Here is a 20,330-nt window from a genome sequence, read left to right on the forward strand (position 1 = left end):
GAGGAGCTCATTTACATCACCCTCATCTACCTTCAGAACCATCGACTTTCAGAGGGACACAATCTCATCCAATGCTTCTACCTCAGTCTTGGTCTCTGGTTTGAAGCCTTCAAAGTCCCTGTCTGCAACAACATCAGGCCATAACTTTTTCCATGCCGAGTTCAAAGTTCTTCTTGTAACCTCTTGCCATGCCAAGTCAATAATGCGTAAACATATCACAATGTTGTAGTGATCTTTCCAAAACTCTGGAAGGGTTAGATTTGTATTCTCAGTCACCTCAAAGCAGCAACAGAACAAGTGCTTTGTGTAAAGCTTTTTGAAGTTGGAAATGACCTGCTGATCCATAGGTTGAAGTTCTTTTGGGTGGGAAGTAGAGGACTTTCCACGAATTTGAACTTATCAAGAATGTTATCTTTATGACCACGTGGGTGCACTGCAGCATTATCAAGGATTAGTAATGCTTTCATTGGGAGTTTATCTTCTTAAAGATATTTTTTTCACTGCAGGACCAAAGACAAAATTTATCCATTCAATAAAAAACTGCTGCATAACCCATGCCCTAGCATTGGTGAGTCACATAACCTGCAGTTTTTCTTTAAGAATTCTGTGAGTCTTAAAGGTTCAAGGATTTTCGGAATGATACACTAGCAGTGGCTTTACTTTACAGTCACCACTAGCATTTGCACACAATGCAAGGGTCAGACAGTCCTTCATGGGTTTATGGCCTGGCAGCTTCTTCTCCTCTGTGGTGATGAAAGTCCTCCGGGGCATTATTTTCCAAAACAATTCTGTTTCATCACAGTTGAACACTTGTTGGGGGATGTAGCCTTCCTTTGCAATAAGTGCAGCAAAATGTGCAATGTACTCCTCAACTGCCTTAACGTCAGCACTCGCAGCTTCACCATGCCTAACCACTGAGTGGATGCCAGATTTCTTGTTAAAATTTTCAAACCAGCCATGACTTACCTTAAACATATCTTCTGCTGCCTCTTTTAAAGTTGATGGTTCTTTCTTTTCCAAGTCGCTGTAAATAATACATGCCTTTTCGCATATTACAGTCTCTGTCACTGTATCTCCTGCCAGCTTTTTATCTTTCACCCACACCAGCAGAAACTTCTCCATTTCTTCATGGATATTTGTCCTTAATTGGGACAGAATGTTGTTCCTTTCGCCAGATTTGTGCTGTTCATGGCATCCTTTTGTTTAATGATGGTACAAATTGTAGATGTATTGCGGTCATACCGCCTTGCTAGTTCAATCACTCTTACACCACGCTCATGTTTGTTTTTTATTATTTCTTGCTTTACTTCTATCGACATCATTCTCTTCTTCTTCTCACATTGTCCTTTATACTCACTTTCTTCGGCCCCATGATAGCACACAAAAAAAGTTAGTAAAAAATGCAAAAATGGTCCTGGCCGGTTGGCTCAGTGGTAGAGCGTTGGCCTGGCGTGCAGAAGTCCCGGGTTCAATTCCCGGCCAGGGCACACAGGAGAAGTGCCCATCTGCTTCTCCACCCCTCCCCCTCACCTTCCTCTCTGTCTCTCTCTTCCCCTCCCACAGCTGAGGCTCCATTGGAGCAAAGATGGCCTGGGCGCTGGGGATGGCTCCTTGGCCTCTGCCCCAGGCGCTAGAGTGGCTCTGGTCGCAACAGAGTGACACCCCGAAGGGGCAGAGCATTGCCCCCTGGTGGGCACAGCGTCGCCCCCTGGTGGGTGTGCCGGGTGGATCCCGGTCGGGCGCATGCGGGAGTCTGTCTGTCTCTCCCCGTTTCCAGCTTCAGAAAAATACAAAAAAAAAAAATGCAAAAATGATGCAAGAATGAGTACAGCGCATGGGATTCGACTTGATTCTGCGGGTAACACGTGAGAAAGAACGAGATGCTGGTGTTGTGCTGCCAATTATGGACCTGTGCACCAACGTGCCAACTAGCAGCAGCTTCCCGAATCACTACACATATCTTGGAATTTTGCTTGGATCTCGAACAAAAATACAGACCAAGTCGCAGTTTGTATCTTTAAAAAAATTGTATGTTGGTCTGCTTGTATCTCAAGATACCTGTATACTTCACTTACTGCTCTCACTTCAGGTTTTGGGAGGGTTCCTTAATTAACATGATATTGAAAATACATGTATAATAGCTGAGAAACATTTCTATGATAATAACATTACTCTTAAATTTTGAATATAGGTAGATTTTAGAAATAAAATGTGAGGCATGTACTTTATTATATTAACAACTGGTAACATTAAAGATTAGAATAATGAATATTTTCTTAGAAACATTTAATAACTTTTCAAATATTATCATAAAACTTGTTTTTAATTTTAAATATTCATTAATTATAGTTTACTTTTTGCTTTTCTACAATTTTATTTATATTTAGAGATATTTAAGATGTTTGAAATTTTAGTTGTTACTTGTATTTATTTACATTCAATTAAATGTATTTATTAATACATTTTGGCACTATTGGTGCAGTTTATATTTTTTTAGACCTGTTCTATTCAATGATATAACTGCAAACCATATTTTTACACTTAAAAACTGAAGCATAAAATTTTCTTTCAACAAACTATAACTTCAATATTTTGGTAGAAATTCATCTCACCTTTACCATTTTACTACATAAAATATTATTATTGGATTTTAATGCACATTTCACAAGTATGTGTAGTTACTAGCCCTATACATAAACACTGTTCTAGTCAGTATCAACAAATTTACTCAGGTTATATAATTTATTCTAAACCAGTGTAATATTATGATGTTTTAAAAACATTTTATGCAGAAAATTGGATTGCAATGACACTAAGTAAATCATATTTGATTACTACATTAAAAATATAAGGTTGATAATGTATTTATTCTAATTAAAATATGTGAATAATTTTAAATTAAATATTGGATATAGTATACAGATGATTTATTGCAAAATTGTGCACCTGAATCCTGTATAATTTTGTTAACAAGTGTCACTCCAATAAATTCAATTAAAAAAAAGAAAATTGGGTGAAAATGAAGTGCTGGTGCTATAACTAGAACATTAGTGAAAACAGTAGTAATGAGTAGTATAAATAAATAACAAAACCTAGAGAAAGCACTCTACCATTATACTCCTGATAGCACTTTAAATACAGAGCACACTGTTAATATCTCTTTTATGGTTACAAATGGAAGTTGTGAATAGTATTGACAATTTCACTCAAACTAAACACTGGCTATTCTCAATGTATACTATATTGAAATCTCTATTATGTCTAATAGTTTAGAACACTAATAGAAAAAGTGTTTAATTTACGTTCATTTGAATTCTCAATTTTGTTCATTTTTGTTAGTCTGTTAGACATTGAATAATTTTCTTTTAAAAATGTTCCCTTGTTTAGCATATGTATATATTCTACAATACATTTTTTGATGCACTTGTTTTTAGTCCACTTGAAAAACATATGGATATCAAATATTAAAATTTCTAAATGTTATTTTCTAAAAGACTTCTAAATATTTTAAAAATTTCTTTAAATTGATCTTAAATTACAAAGACAAAATTTATAACTTTTAAATAAAATTTTTATTCAGTATTAATGTAATATGGAACAATGTAAATATGATAAGAATGAAATATTCAATCATATATAAAGGCATCTGGCACTAATTTTCTTCTCCTCCAAAAGGAAATTTGAGCCTTCTTTTTAACTCTTATTATTTACTCATCATTAGCTTAAAGGTCATTCCAGTGTAAACTGCCTATATATTTAGTAAATTGAATAGCTAAATATATAATTGTATAAATTAATATTAAATATTCAGTAATTATTTGTCCCATAAAATCACAGCAAATTAATAAAATTTATGAAATAAAATTCTGAATAAGGTATGATATTTAGAAAACAAAGAACTATTAATGTTTTGTACTTGTCCTGTTAGTAATGTTTTATGATAAACATTCTTCATACATAAAATTCTTTGAGTAATGAAAAGGGTCCCTACCCTGTTCATTGTAGCGAACTATTTTGTGAGTACTTTTGCACTCCATCGTCCTTTGCTACTGTTAATCTCCATCTTCTCCCCCTCTTTCTTTTTGTTGTTGTCACAGTTTAAATTTGGTTTTATTGTGTTCTTCTTGGAGCTTTTACTTGTGGCTCTGTTTTTTTTTGTTCTTTGTATCTGATTGGAGAACCCCCTTTAGTAATTCCTGGAGTGGGGGTTTTCTGATGATAAATTCCCTCATCTTTTCTGTATCTGTGAATGTTTTTATTTCTCCTTCATATTTGAAGGATAGCTTTGATGGGTATAGTATTCGTGGCTGAAAGTTCCTCTCTTTCAGGACTTTAAATATTGGGGTCCACTCTCTTCTAGCTTGTAGAGTTTCTGCTGAGAAATCTGATGATAATCTAATGGGCCTTCCTTTATATGTTGTATTCTTCTTTTCCCTGGCTGCCTTGAGAATTTTTCTTTGCTGTTGGTTTGTGTCAATTTCATTATGATATGCCTTGGAGTAGGTTTGTTGTGGTTAAGAAAACTCGGAGTTCTGTTTGCTTCTTGAACTTGAGGCTTTAGTTCTTTCCACAGGCTTGGGAAGTTCTCATCTATTATTTGTTTGAGTATATTCTCCATTCCATTTTCTCTCTCTTCTCCCTCTGATATACCTATTATTCTTATGTTATTCCTTTTGATGGAGTCAGATAATTCTTGTAGGGCTATCTCATTTTTTTTAATTTTTGAGTCCCTTTCTTCTTCTCTCTGTTGTGCCTCAAGTTGCTTGTCTTCTATTTCACTAATCCTCTCTTCTATCTGACCTGTTCTATTAGCTAAGCTTGTTACTTCGTTTTTCAGCTCGTGAATTGAGTTTTTCATCTCTGTTTGATTTGTTTTTATAGTTTCAATTTCCTTGGACATATATTCTTTGTGTTCATTGAGTTGTTTTCTGAGCTCCCTAAATTGCCTTTCTGTGTTTTCTTGTATATCTCTGAGGATTTTTAGGATTTCTATCTTGAATTCTCTGTCATTTAGCTCCAAGGTTTCCAATATATTAAATTTTTTCTCCATAGATTTTTCCTCATCTAGCTGTGTTACCTCTCTTTCTTTTGTATCCATGACATTCGATTTTCTCTTCCTTAATGGCATCTGAGGGTGGTTTTGTTGATAGTATTAATGAGATTTAATAAAGAATAAAAAGTTAAAAAAATAATAAAAAAAAATAAAAAATCGAAGAGTTGTTTTTTTAAAAAAAATTAATAATGAAATAAAGAAAAATAAAATAAAATAAAAATTTTTAAAAAAGGAAATTATTCCCCCCCTCCTTTTTTCCTCTCCTCTCCTCTCCCCTTTTTCTTGAGAAAATCTTGTGGTGAACTGTGAATTATAACAAACAATGCCTGTGATGGAGGGCCTGAATTAGGGAAAAGTAATAAAGGGGCAAAAAAAAAAAAAAAAGAAAAACGAAAAAAAAAAAAAGAAAGAAAAAAAAAGAGCGTATGGACCCACAAAAAGCAAATAAGGAAAAAATTGGGGTCAAGAATAAAATGATTTGCTTTTAGGTGTTGGTTGTCTAAGAGTTATGATGAGAGGAATAAGAGGAAAATGGAAAAATGGGGGGACAAATAAAAAAATTACTATTGTATTTAGTGGAACAAGAACTAGATAAAATGGAGAGCCAGGGATGGGAGCACTGCTAGTGAGTTAAAAAGGTGAAGTAAACCCCCCCCAAAATGCCACAAACATAAGTTTGAGTCCCAGATAAGATAATTTGTTTGTTATTGAGGTTTGAATGAGAGGAGATGTAAAGGAGGAAGGAAGAAACTAATATAGAGGGAGAAAAGAAAGAGAGAGAGAAAAAAAAGAAGGAACCACTAAAAGAAGAAAAAAGAAAGGAGAGAGAGAGAGAGAGAGAGAGAGTTAAGGGTTTTGGAGTGCAACCCTCATAGAGAGAAAGGAAGAGAAGAGAAAAGATAATGGGAGATGTAACACTTATGGGTAGTGTAGTTCAAGGAGAGGAGAGAGTAAGACCGGCAGAGAGTTAATCGGCCAAATTGGAGGAGGAAAAAAAGTATCAAGAATGAAGATAAGAGAAACAAACGAACAAATATAATAAAATGGGATAGGTTATAAAGTCTGCAAATTATTCTTGATTTTGAGAGGTTATCTTCTTGCTTTTTCTTTTCTCTCCCTCTTCCTGGTGGGTGACTCTGTACCCCGGGTTCTGCCCCTTTGGCATGCTCAGGTAGAGGTTTGCAGTTGATAAGTCTCTATGGCAATGTCATGTATTGTGCTTTAGTCTCATTGGCAGTCGAGGCTCATTAGCTTTTATAGGCTCCGACAGTGAGAGAGTCCGTGTTCCTGGAGCCTTTCTCCTAGTCTTTCCTTCCTCAATTAGTATCCTGATAATCCAGCTATGGGGTTGCTGCTGCCTCTGCCTGGATAGTAAGAGGCTCAAAGAGCTGGCAACTCCCCACTCTATTTCCACTCAGCACAGGGCTCTGGGTAAGGCTCAGTCAGTCAGAGCTGCTAGCATAATCAGGTGGGCTTTCCGCCCACTCAAAGACCTCTGGCTCTGTCTGCCACTCTATCCGGTAACACAGGCGGGCGCCCACTTCCGGGGCGCTTGGAGGAAACTCTCACTCACTGGCTGCACGCACAGACCAGGATATCCGGCCAGCAGTCTCACGCTCTGAGTGAAGCCCCTAACCGCAGGGAAAAGTTGCAGCGTTGGAATTGAGTCTCGCTCCGTCCCCATGCGCGGCTTTTGCAAGGCGCTGGGGCGGCCCAAGATTCCGCTTTGGCCCACACAAAGGCCTCTGACTCTGCCCCTCTGTGCGATAACACGGGCGCACACTGCCGAGACACTCGGAGGAATCTCTCATTCACTATCTGCGCGCAAACCAGGATATGAGGCCCCGGCAGCGTTTCCCTCTGAGTGAAACCCCCTCCAGCACGGAAAATCTCCACCGTTGGAATTAGTTCTCACTCCCTCCTGTGCGTGGCTTTCCCAGGGCGCTGGGGCTGCCCAGAGACTCTGCCTCGGCCCACAGAAAGGCCTCTGACCCTGCCTCTCCGTGGGGCAACACGGGCACCCACTCTCGGGGCCTAGGAAGAAATCTCTCGCCCACTAACTGCGCGCACGCCGACCAGGAGACCGGGTAAAATGGCCGCCCCGCTTGTCTTTCTTTGTTTGGGTTTGGCGCGAGTGTTAGCTTGTATTGCCCGGGTTGCCACAGGATCAGTTTTTCCTCGGCTTGGATCTCCGTGCCACAGCCTGGTTCGGCCGTTTGTGCCGTGGCCTGGATCTATTCACCCCCTTTGCCCGCCTCAGTTTCTATATTCACAGTTACCAGAGAAAGCCGCCCTGTTTAGGTTAGTGAGGAAGGCGGAGCATTTCTTACTCCCTATTTCCTTCGGGGTTTGGTTATATATTTAGCCAATTTTTCACTCGACCATACCTTTGGGTGTATTGCAAAGCATCTGGAGGCTCCAAGTATAGGTTTTTCTGTTTCTGGTTAAAGATCTTGTTGAGTTTTGGGGGAGATTTATCGGTATCGCTTCCTACCCCACCATTACCCTGACGTCATCTTTCCAGGTCAGCAATTTGAGCTGGGCACAGCAGAATGGGTCTTTTGGTCTTAGTTATATATAAAATTCAATAAGTTATAAATGTCAACATGTATCACTATTGCTTATTCTATCAGATGATATCTAAAGCTTCGTATAAATTAAAATATAAATTTTAAGATATATTTTTAATCATTGTGTTTTACAATCAGTTCCATATTTGAAAAACATTTCTGATTCATATTTTTAAAAACTGAAAACAATTTGCTTAAAGATACTGAGTATCTGTTCTTTTTCTAGAAAGTTAAGTAATTATAGAATTTAGCATTTTATTTTGTATTTATTTAGAATATTTTGGGTACATTATTTTCAAACATAAAAATACTGTTTTATTTATTGTTTTCTTCTATGAATTTTATGATAGCAAGTCTTATATTTAAGCCTTTAATCCATTTTGAGTTTATTCTTGTATATGGTATAAAATTGTGATTTGGTTTTATTTTTTTATTTTTGCATGTATTTGTTCAGTTTTCCCAACACCAGTTATTAAAGAGACTGTCTTTACTCCATTGTATGTTCTTGTCTTTTTTGTTAAATATGAAATGACCATAAAGGCATGGGTTTATTTCTGAGTTCTCTATTCTGTTCCATTGATCTGTATGCCTGTTCTTATGTCAGTACCTTGCTGTTTAATTACTATGGCTTTGTATTAATTATAGTTTACTATTGGATAATTTGATTCCTCTTACTTTAGGTTTCTTTCTCAATGTTATGGCTATTCAGGGTTTATTGTGGTTCAATACAAATTTTTGAATTAGTTGTTCTAATTCTGTGAAATACATCATTAGTTCTTTGAAAAGAATTATGGTGAATCTATAAATAGCTTTGGGTAGTGTGGAGATTTAATAATGTTATATACTATGTTACCATAAGAAATCCTTTATCCAATATTTTATTTCTTATGAATATTATTATTATTATTGAATAATAGAAAACCACAAACTAATTACAGATGTAGACTAAGGATTACTACTTATACATGTTATACAAGAATATTTTAATATTTTTTCTAAGTAATTATAAGATTTGCAAATAATATAGATTATACAAGACCACATAAGATATAGTGGAGAAGCATACCAGTGTACTATAAATTCTTGATCAAAATGAATTATTAGTTGAAAATAATAATTATTTTATCTTTAATTCTATGCTTTAAAACAATTATAATCCTTTAGAAGCTTCACAATTATTGTTCTTCAAATTGTGTTTCATCCTATGGGGAAGTACCTACTCAAAATTTTCTAGGTCAATATGAGGAAAAAGTGCTCATTTTTCACTTTCTGTAAATGCAAACTAAATTATGTTAAAGAAGATATAAAATTGTGTCATCCCCATGTAAATTGATTTTGGAGCCTGAAGGAGGGATGAGTTTTGTAATTATTATGTGAAAATTTTATCACAGTAGCAACTGGTTTAGATTTTATTAAGTACAATAAGAACAACATGATATTTGTTTTTTGCAGAAACTAAACAACTGAAATTGATAACTAATTACTGAAATTCTTCAACTTCTTGACTATATAGTTATAAAAATATCTAGTAAATGTGTAATCTTTTTTATTCAATGAGAGGAGGGGATGCAGAGAGACAGACACCCACATGTGCCCCTGCTGGGATCTTCCTGGAAAACCCAATAAGGGACAATGCTCTGCTCATCAAAGGCATTGCTCCACTGCTTAGCAACCAAGCTCATCTTAGTGCCTGAGACAGAGGCCATGGAACCATTCTCAGTGCCCAGGGCTAACTCTAATCAAGCCATGGCTACAGGAGGGAAAGAGAGAAAGAGAAAGGTGAGAGAGTGAGGGGTGAAGAAGTAGATGGTGTTTCTCCCGTGTGCCCTGATTGGGAATTGAACTGGGACATCTACATGCTGGGCCATCCACAGTGGAACGTGTAATATTCTGAACATTAAACTCTATGCCCTCCTCACCTAATGAAGCTTTTAACCCTCTAGTTACTACATTAATGAAAGTTATAAAGTTCAAATATTCCTTAAAATACTTTCAAACCTGAAACAGCTAATAAAACCAGATTGTTTTGACTGCTCTGTGTCTAATCAGAAAGGGCATTGTCATTGATGATTTCTTGAAAAGGTCTTAATTTTATAAGTCTTTAGAATTCTAACTGTAAAAACATCTGTAAATATGAACAATTCACTAATTTATTAAAATTGAATGAAAAGTGTATTTGCTTGAAAGTGATTTTAGCTAAAACACTTCAAGTGTACTATGCTTGAATTGTGAAGATAATACATTGTACAAATATTTGTCATTGGGCCAAGATTTATATATTAGAATATCATTAATTTTATATGTGAATATAGTCTTTAAAACCAGGTTGTTTTATTTTAAACCCATCTTTAAAAGTGATGAGAGTACCATATAGTGTATAAAAATATGCACATACCAAATTACAAAGTTTGTTATCTATGGTTTATTTGTGACTCTAGATGTTAATAATTAGTCATTTAAATATGTAACTCTAAAAACTTGAAGATTATTTAACATTATTTATAAATTGAAAATCTAAGTATGATCTGCTAAATGTTTCCACAAGGTTATATAGCAAGTTAGTGACAGGGTAGGAGTTACGACTTTGAGCGATAGGTAACAACACAGTGAACCTTATGCTGCTGTCAAAATGGCCAACTGTACACCAAAATTTCTGCTCCTTCCTAATGGCAGCAAGATGCTATGGAGAAGCAGCTACCTACTACAACACTCAAATGATCCGGATGATTATTTGACTAGTTCTAGCGATGCAGTGAAAGTGAAAATGATTTGTTATTTCATGGTTAAGCTTTTAAAAACTAGATATGTCTTTACCACCCCCATTGCACTAGCTGAACACAGACAACAATGATCCCCTAGCCACAGAATCAGGGTATATCTCTCAATCATTGTGGGAGAAAATTAACTGCCTTTTAGTTTGCAGTTTCAACCTTGTTTTCCTGAGTCACTGAAATCTTGTGGCTTAATTGATAAAGGATTTAATACTATATATTTTTATATGTGAAATAAGATGTTTAATAAATTCAACTCTATGAGCTTTAATAATTTTAACTTTTAGTTTATATATATATCTTTTTCCTAAAAAATAGAATTTGGATGACTACTTAACTCATCTTTATCTTTTTTTTTTTCAGTTATCTTTGAACTTTACCTTTAATTTGTATGTCATTGGAGCTTATCATTCTTTTGTTGTTCAGATTTTGATTATCACAGATATGTGATAAAATGTTTATAAAATATCACATATTTAAGTAAGATATAACAAAAATTAATTTAGTAATTGTAATTATAAAATACAATGTAAGAAAATGTAATATTAACTCAATAAATCTGTTAAACTTGGTAGAATTTCAATATTAACTAAACCCTGGCCAGTTAGCTTAGTTGGTTAGATTGTCACTCGATTATTGCCAAGGTTGTAGGTTCAATCCCTAGTCCGGGCACATATAAAAATCAACCAATAAATGCAAAAATAACTGGAACAACAAATCAATCTCTCTCTCTCTTCCTCCCTTTTCCCTCTCTCTAAAATCAACAAATAGAAATTTTAAAAAAATTACTAAAGATAAATATTGTTATTTCTACTGACATATCTAACTATTATTTCTAGTTACTTTATAGAGATAAGAAAGAATTTGAGGTCAAATCAACCAGCATGAATTCATAATCTTACCCATTATCAAGCTTTAAGAATAATTGCAATTATATAAGCTAAAACGAGTCAGAAGTGAAGCAAGAAGAAACCTGGGACATTGAAGAAAGTTCTGCAGGATTTTCTTACCATACTAGACATGTTATTGGGCCCAGATGAATATATGAGATACCCAACTACATTCTTTGGAATCATTTAACATAGTTGGTATGTTTTAGTTTATGAAAAATATCTATTTTTTCCTAAGATCTTCATTGACTTTATGATATTCTCTGAAAGCTGTGCACATAAATTAATAGCTACTAAGACTGTTTAGCACAAATAATACTAAACAAGGGACATCCTAATAAAGAGTATTCTATAGATAAGAATCATCTTAAAGGACATAATCAACTTACTTACCCGGTGTTACAATTATTAGTATCTTTATAGGGATACTATTCCTGCTTATCTGCCTTCTTCTCTACTCCACTTCCAGGAACTTCTAGGAAAAGTATTAAGAAATGATTCACAAGCCTGCTGTTTTAACTTAACTCACACTCCCATAGGCTAATTGATATAAAGAACAGTTAAGTTCCTATGGCATCCCATCAACATTATAAGGAAACAATCATTATAAGAAGACAATGTTGAAGGAAACAAAATTATTCAATAGCCTGCTACATATATATATATATAAAGAATAAATTTACTCACTTGTTTGTATAGATTTTATATGACTTTGAATCTTTAGTCAGTTTTCCAACAGTTCTCATCTTGGGAACCATCATTATAAATCTTGTTTTTGTTTAATTTTATCAGGAATCTTGCATAGCCTATATTACTCTTTGTTATGCTGTGTCAGAGGTATTGAGGTAGTAATTGACATATTATACATTAGTTAAAAGTGCAGTATCATTCTCTCTTACTCCCCATAAAAATATTGTTTTCCCCTGGACCATATGTTTGTGGTGTCCTGTGTGCTTAATAGGACTTATTTAGTAAATTTTAGATTCTATCTGGTTTGTGAATATATTCAGATACCCAGATATCATAGTAGAAGTTTTTCAGGCACTTTAGGTGTCAGGTGTACCTTTGCCCCTATATCTCCCCAGAGGTATTGTTCTTACTGTTTTTCAATCCCAATCAGTTTCCAGACAGTTAGAATAAATACCCTTTTTAGCTCTTGTATCTCAGCTGTTAGAAAAGTGAAAAAGCCCATGTTGTTCTGTGATACACTACCACAGTAGTGGTTAACACAACTCATTTCTTTGGTTTGATCCATTAGAATACTCAACCACTGACCTTTAATGACACAGAATTCATAGTGATTAGATATCCAATAGTCTCCTGGAAAAGGATTAAAGGCTGCTAAAAGCATCGATAACGGGACTGATGTTACACTGCAGTCATTACTCAGAGGGCCATTTAATTGGATTTTTGCTGCATCTCCAGCTGCACCACTCTTCTGGAATTCAGGTTCATCAGGTATCACTACTTGGGTTAAAACACTGATAATTATTTTAGTCATAAAGATAAATTTTCAGAAATCTTTTCACCTGATTCAGTGTCACTAATCCATATCTTAATATCCCCAAAGAACATTTGTCACCATAGAGAAAATGCTGATTAAGCCATTGAGCATTTATGCAATTCATGTGGCTTGAGAAAATGTTCTGTATTCAAGATCCTCATGTGCCCCATGATGGACAACTGAACAGATTCAACCCCTAATATAGCTCTTTTAGGGCAAATCATATATTTCCCAAAATAGCCTTTGCTTATTATACTTGAAGTTGACAACCAATATGGTTAGTCTAGTCAATATTATTTTGTTGATCTTGTCTGTATATTGATATCAGTGAAATGCACATTTTGGTCAGAAAAAATATATACAGATGGGTCTAGTTAACAGAGAATTTTCTGTTCAAAACCTCTAAAGGTATTTTTTAAGTTTGCTTACTTTATAAATTAAACAAATCTTGGAATAGATTATGTGACAGTCTCAGTTAAAAAATTCTTGTTGCCTCTTAAAAAAACATTTGTAGCCTCTTAGGGCTACTAGTAAATGTCGTGTATAATCCATTTATCAGATTTGTGGTAATCCTTACCCTTGAGAATTTCAGACATAGCTATCTTTTAGCACATCCTTACCTTTTGACATTGTTGTAGTTTCATGTTACATTATCAATTTCATCATGTGCAAGGGAAATAGGTAGTCTTTCAGCTCATTTTGCAAGGTATAATCACCTGCATGTTGCTCAGTTCATGAATCGCAGTAGCCAATTCTAGAGAATTGGTTGAGGTTTTTGCCTTAGCCTTTCTATTTCCTCCTAGAAAGCAAATGTTTCTGCTTGCTTATTTGTTGCTTGGTAAAAAATTTATACTTACTCTCAATTCCCACCTATGTAGAAAATATAAATAATCTTCTAATAAGTTTCTAGAAATAGATCATGTATTTACCTAGGATCAAAAGAAAAAGGAAAAGCAACAACAAAACCATCAAACAACAACTTTGCATTCTAGTTGATATATATATTTTCTTAGCAGTAGAAATTTTAATTTTTTAATTTTTTTTATTGATTTTAGTGAGAGAGGAAGAGAGAGAGAGAGGACAGGAACATCAATCTGTTCCCCTATGTGCTCAGACCAGGGATTGAACTGGCAATGTCTGCACTCTGGGATGATGTTCCAATCAACCAAGTTATCCAGCTGGAGCTAGAAGTGGGGAGTTTTAATGCTGAGGAAACTTTACCTATAAACTAGATTGAACAAATAATTGAACGCATATTAGATAATGGGATCTAGACTTCTTACTGTCAGAAAGTAGTAACAAATAAACAACAAACATGTCTCAGATTAACTATACTGTCCCTACTAAAGTCAGAAATATTAGTGTAAACTCATGTTTATTGTAATATGCATCCAAGAACAATTAATACAGAATAAATGTAGATAATATCAGTATATATGATTTAGTATACATGCATATATTTCCTTTGTAAACAAAGATAATCTAGTAACAACAAGCACACACAGTACCTAGATCTTGGTTTCCAAATATTATTTTTTATTAAGGGAACCAGAGCACCTTGGAAAAGTGGTTTAGTGTTAGGGGAGGGATTATATAAACAATCCTGCAGCATCTTCGTTCCAGTATGTAAGGGAGTTTGTAAGAAAAAAAAATAAACCAGCATATTACAGTTATCAAAGTTGACACAAAAGACAACCTAAAAGAGTTTCCAATAACAAAAGCTGGCACAATTTTACCAGCAAAACTAATAATAGTAGCATTGGATTTTAATCTAAAAAAAAATAAAATATTTGACTGAAAAAAAATGAGAGCAGAAAAAAATCTTTTATAAAAAATTTTAATTTAATTAATTTTTTTTATTTTGTGACAGAGACTAAGAGAGACAGCAAGAGGGACAGATAGGGACAGACAGACAGACAGGAAGGGAGAGAGATGAGAAGCGTCAATTCTTTCTTTTTTTTTTACAGGGACAGAGAGAGAGTCAGAGAGAGGGATAGATAGGGACAGTAACGGAGAGAGATGAGAAGCATCAATCATCAGTTTTTCATTGCAACACCTTAGTTGTTCATTGATTGCTTTCTCATATGTACCTTGACCGTGGGCCTTCAGCAGACTGATTAACTCCTTGCTCAAGCCAGCGACCTTGGGTCCAAGCTGGCGAGCTTTTTTATTGCTCAAGCCAGATGAGCCCATGCTCAAACTGGTGACCTTGGGGTCTCAAACCTGGGTCCTCTGCATCCCAGTCCGATGCTCTATTCACTGTGCCACCACCTGGTCAGGCAGAAGCATCAATTCTTCATTGCAGCACCTTACTTGTTCATTGATTACTGCTCTCTCATATATATGTGCCTTGATCGAGGGGCTACAGCAGATTGAGAGACCCCTTGCTCAAGCCAGTGACCTTGGGTCCAAGCTGGTGAGCCTTGCTCAAACCAGATGAGCTCATGCTCAAGCCAGCAACCTTGGAATTTTGAACCTAGGTCGTTTACCTCCCAGCCCAACACTCTATCCATTGCACTACCACCTGGTCAGGCTCTAAAAAATTTTAACCTATACTGTATGTATGTTTATTTCTCCAGGATGCTTTTCTCCCATGAGTATATGGCGTACCTTGTGAAGTGCTTTCAAAGAAAGGTAGATTCCAGATGATTTTTATACAAAAAGCAGATTGTAAATATTTTAAACTTTGCAGGCCAGAGATATCTTTAGAATCTACATTGCTATTGTAAAAAATATGTGAAAGCAGCTATACTTATTGTTAACATGTAAATTAATAGGTATGACTATTTTCTAATAAATCTTCATTTACAAAAAGAAGTGGAAGGTCTGATGTGGCCAGAAGACCATTGTTTTTACTTTGCAATAGAGCATGGAAAAGGGAAACTAGTGACTTTGCGGTGGAGAAGCCTGTCAAACACTGCATTCACCAAGTGATGAAGGCTACCATCATCACTGATAAGATCTATAGATATTATGTACCCCTGACAGGATGCAATGAGATGGGTGCTTCACTGTTGTGATATTCATCCCACAACAACATAACTTATGTGTAATGCTTAATAACGATAAAATCTTAGACAAACCCGAATTGAGGCACATTCTATAAATTACTTTTACAGTTTAAGACTGTCAAGTTCATAAATAACAAAGAGAGACCCATAAAAACAACTCTTAAAGTTCCCTGTCAAAGTAGCCCTTTATATTCCAGCTAAAATAAATATCTAATTATGAAGATTGTAATTAATAATGAAGAAAATATCTAAATAGCTGTAGGACTTTGGAATCATTTTAAAATGATAGAATAGGATTTACTTTCCTCACACTTGGGGTGGAGGATAGCCAAGGTCTTTTGCAATGATATGGGCCAAAGAGCACCAGGTCAGTATGCAAAACATTTTGTGATTACATTTTGGTCACTCTAATGGCACAATGTTAAAAAATGCCATGGAGCTATGGTTTAAATGTTTGTATCCCTCCAAAATTTGTGTGTTGAAACCTAAGCCCCAAGTTGATGAAATTCGGAGGAGTAAATTCCTACGAGAAATGATTAATCCATGCCTTTAGGAATGAGATTAGTGCCTTTATAAAAAATTCCTGTGAAAATTTCCTTGCCTCTTAAGCCATGTGAAAACACAGTAAAAAGTTGTCATCTATAAATCAGGAAGTGGGTTCTCACAAGACATCAAATCTGCCAAAGCCGTGATCTGAGAGTGCTCAGCCTCCAGATTGTGAGAAATAAATTTCTGTTGTTTATAATCTAATTATTCTCTGCTATTCTGTTATAGCATCCTGAATGAACTAAGTCTAACATAGTAACAGATAAAAATCATAAGTAATGTATGATTTGAAAACTGACTAAAGAATCATTTTGGCCCTGGTTGGCTGGCTCAGTGGTAGAGCGTCGGCCTGGGGTGTGGAAGTCCTGGGTTTGATTCCCAGCCAGGGCACACAGGAGAAGCGCCCATCTGCTTCACCCTTCCCTCTCTCTTTCCTCTCTGTCTCTCTCTTCTCCTCCCGCAGCCAAGGCTCCACTGGAGCAAAGTTGGCCCCGGTGCTGAGGACAGCTCCATAATCTCCGCCTCAGGCACTAGAATGACTCCGATTGCAGCAGAGCAATCACCCCCTCTTGGGCATGCCAGGTGGATCCCAGTCTGGCGCATGCGGGAATCTGTCTGTCTGCCTCCCCCTCGCTTCTCACTTCAAAAATATATATATATATAAAGAATCATTTTAATTGTATCATGATTAGCTGGATGTGTAGCTGGAAAGGTTATTATGTGAAAATGGAAGGCTCTGCCTTTTCCAGACTCACATGGAATGTCAACTGACTTTGCATTTTGTCCAGGTTTAGATGTGCTAAAATAAAAAGACTTTGAAATTTTCTAAGTCTTAACCAGTAGTAAGCATTAGGCAATATTAAATTTTAAGAGAGCAATAAAAAATCACTGCTTTGCTTAAGGAAATGGTTGAAGTAAAAGATTGATTTCCATTAACCCTTTTTTTAAAATTCCAGCCAGGCTGAGGTTTTAGTCAGATATAACTAAGAGAGACTAATAATAAACTAACAGGGATTTAACAAGGTGGTTTCCCAGATTGCCTCAATCTTGTTTGATATGGCAAGGACTGTGCAGGAATTGAGACAGGCCAAAGATAACTGAAGAAAATGTACTGGGTTAATGCTTTATTTTCAGTTTTTACCTTAGAATCCAGTCAGAGAAAACTTGTACTTTATGGAATAGTATTCAGTATTTAGCATTTTCCCACTAGGATATTGAATTTGCCGGCATGATGTTTTAACTAGTGCAGTGGAACTCGGACTTGATAATATCCAACAGGAAGTTTATGTACTGCAATGCTGATCATAATTCCATGGAGAAACAATTATAAAATTTAAGAACTTAATAACCCCCTCAAAAGAACTTAATAACCCACCACACCACTAGAGAGTAGCTCATACATCCAGCTCATACATCCAGTAGCTCATTCACCAGTCCGTGAAATGTTTATCAACTACATAGGCAAGAGTAACTAGGATTATCCCTTGAATGATGAGAAATTATTTCTGACAGTGACACTGAACAGGAAACTCAGAGACTCATGAGACTTTGTAGGTCAGGACAAAATCACATGGCTCACTTAAGAATACTGTTAGCCTCTATTTATAAAGTCATCAGAAAGAGATGTAAATTTGAAGGTGCTTTGTGAAGAAACAAGCATTCAATTCTTTGCAAAGGTTGTAACACAAAATTCCCATTGGGATCTTTTGACTTGACTTGACTTTTCAGATGATTTTAAAGTGTCTGCAACTCGAAAGCACAACATGAGCTTTTGGTAGAAATGGAATAATATTACTCAGCAAAGACCACTGGGATTTTTTTATTTAAAAGCTGCCTGGTGTGGCTGTTCTATAGCCCTTTGAAAGATAACTGCTAGCTTTTTACTGAACATTTGTACAAAATGCCCCACTATGGAAGTATACAAAGTAATCCTGAGACAGGTAATACCTAGAGTGTTTTGAGTAATGTAAGGGAAACACTCAAGTATAAAGGAGCTGCTCAGTAGAGCTCATTGATAAAAAAAGTAAACATCATATTCACGATCATGAAATATGAAGAAGATCAAGGAGAATTCATCACAACACGAACAGATTGCCCAAAGGGTCATGACAGAACCCTCTGAAGATCTGCCTATTCATCGCACTATTGTTGAATCCTGTGATTATCTCCTACCAGAGACAAAACAAGATGCTTGATTCTCTGATGGGAGTTTCCAGATGGAGTCTTGCTTTAGTTTTTTATAATTGGCTTTGATATATCCCTGCAGTTCATAGAACTCTGGTAGAAGAAAGCAAAGTCAAACTTGAACAATAAGTGGATCTGTGAGCTATTTATTCGGGCACGAAGTAGATATTAGGTTTACATTCTCTGAGCAGTGTTTGGATAGTTACTGAAACTTGACCCTGTACCACCAGCCTTATGGAAAGGCAGGATGGTCAGCTAAATGGGGCCAGAATAACTAGACAATTTAAAAAACTCCCACATATGCTACTCTTGTTACGGAATTGAGAGAAAGGAGGATTTCACTGAAAACCTAAATGTACACTCGTGAGGTGAACTGCTAAGAAAGGCTGTTGATTGAAATTCACAGTAAATTTCATCCAGACTCTACTTATCATATGACAGAAGCAACCAGAGAAAATACAATTAAAATATTGAGTGACTTGACTTTGTGGTAAAAACACAATGCAATATGCAGATATGTATTATAGAATTTTAACATTTGAAAACTATATAATATCATTAACCAATTTTACCCCAACTTTAATAAAATTAAAAATAAATTAAAAATATATTTTTCAACATTGAGAGTGATAAAAATATTTTTTGAAACAATAAATTACCTGTTATCATGGCCCATCTGGATATATTTAGTCTGATGAAACACTTCACTGCATATTTTTACTTTATTATTTTACTGCCATGAGTTAAAAAAAAAAATGACATGTTGAATTAGCAACATACACAACATACTATTTATAACAAAATATTTGACACTGTGTATTTACTCATGAAAGATTTTTACTATCGGTTGTAAAGTCACCCCCTGTAAGCACATTAGGGCCAAAGGAATGCAGCCCCATTACCAAACAGAGGAGACAATTCTGTAATTCTACTTGCCGAATCCTATTACATCTTCCTGGAAACTCATTCTACTGCAATGTATTCATGTACAAATAGTACAGACTAGCCACGTCAAACAACAAAATAAAAAACATCAAAAATGGCAGTTGGGGCACAAAGGCTTAAACAGTAATGAAAGAAAATATGCATGAATCCATGGCAAAAGGAAAAAGTTCACAAGTGGATTATCACCACAGGGAGTACATCTCATAGCAATAAAATAATACTCATGCTGATCTCTTTCAGTCTGGTACAAACGGATGACTAATGCTGAGAGTCACCTCATTTCTTTTCTAAAGAGAGGGAAGCTGGTCTTATAATGATTCGTAGTGGGAATAAGGACTCTATCTGGATAATCTGTAGGAAAGATGAGATGTGATATCTTCAAATTCAGCTGACCAATAATTGATCAGCTCAAACTACCATTTGACCTAACATTTAAAATTTTTTTTCACTATTTTTGTTTGTTTTCAAGTATCCTAAGATAAATGTTTCCACTATATAGTGTACGTAGGAGATTGTTTTGCAGCTGAGCATTTGTTCACCCAGGCTGTGAATCACGATGACATGTTGCTGAGACAGATTCTGGGTGTCATGGAAAGCAGACTGCTGCTGTGCATGCCCAGTATATCAGATTTTGATTTACTTATTCAAATGTATAAATCATGAATGTGCAAGGAATAAGAAAAACTAATAGAGAACTTCCATAGACCTGAGGGGTGGGTCTGAGGGCAGGTATGATGGCCATGTAATATCATTGATTTACCACTGAGGCTTCTAAGGGGCCCCTTTTGGAAAGCAAAATGACAGAACCAGACTGAGTACTACGTGAGGCTAGAGTATCCCCAATTGACTGTTACAT

At 35.6% G+C, this 20,330-nt stretch overlaps 1 non-coding gene across 1 annotated transcript; it reads left to right on the top strand.

Annotated features, from left to right (window-relative positions):
• Positions 1 to 16,659: 16,659 nt before the first annotated feature.
• On the top strand, positions 16,660 to 16,735 carry TRNAP-GGG (transfer RNA proline (anticodon GGG)). Its single transcript has one exon. It is a non-coding gene; the product is annotated as a tRNA-Pro (tRNA).
• The last annotated feature ends 3,595 nt before the right edge of the window (positions 16,736 to 20,330 follow it).

The sequence above is a fragment of the Saccopteryx leptura genome, chromosome 1 (assembly GCF_036850995.1).
Source record: "Saccopteryx leptura isolate mSacLep1 chromosome 1, mSacLep1_pri_phased_curated, whole genome shotgun sequence".
Classification (NCBI taxonomy): Eukaryota; Metazoa; Chordata; class Mammalia; order Chiroptera; family Emballonuridae; genus Saccopteryx; species Saccopteryx leptura.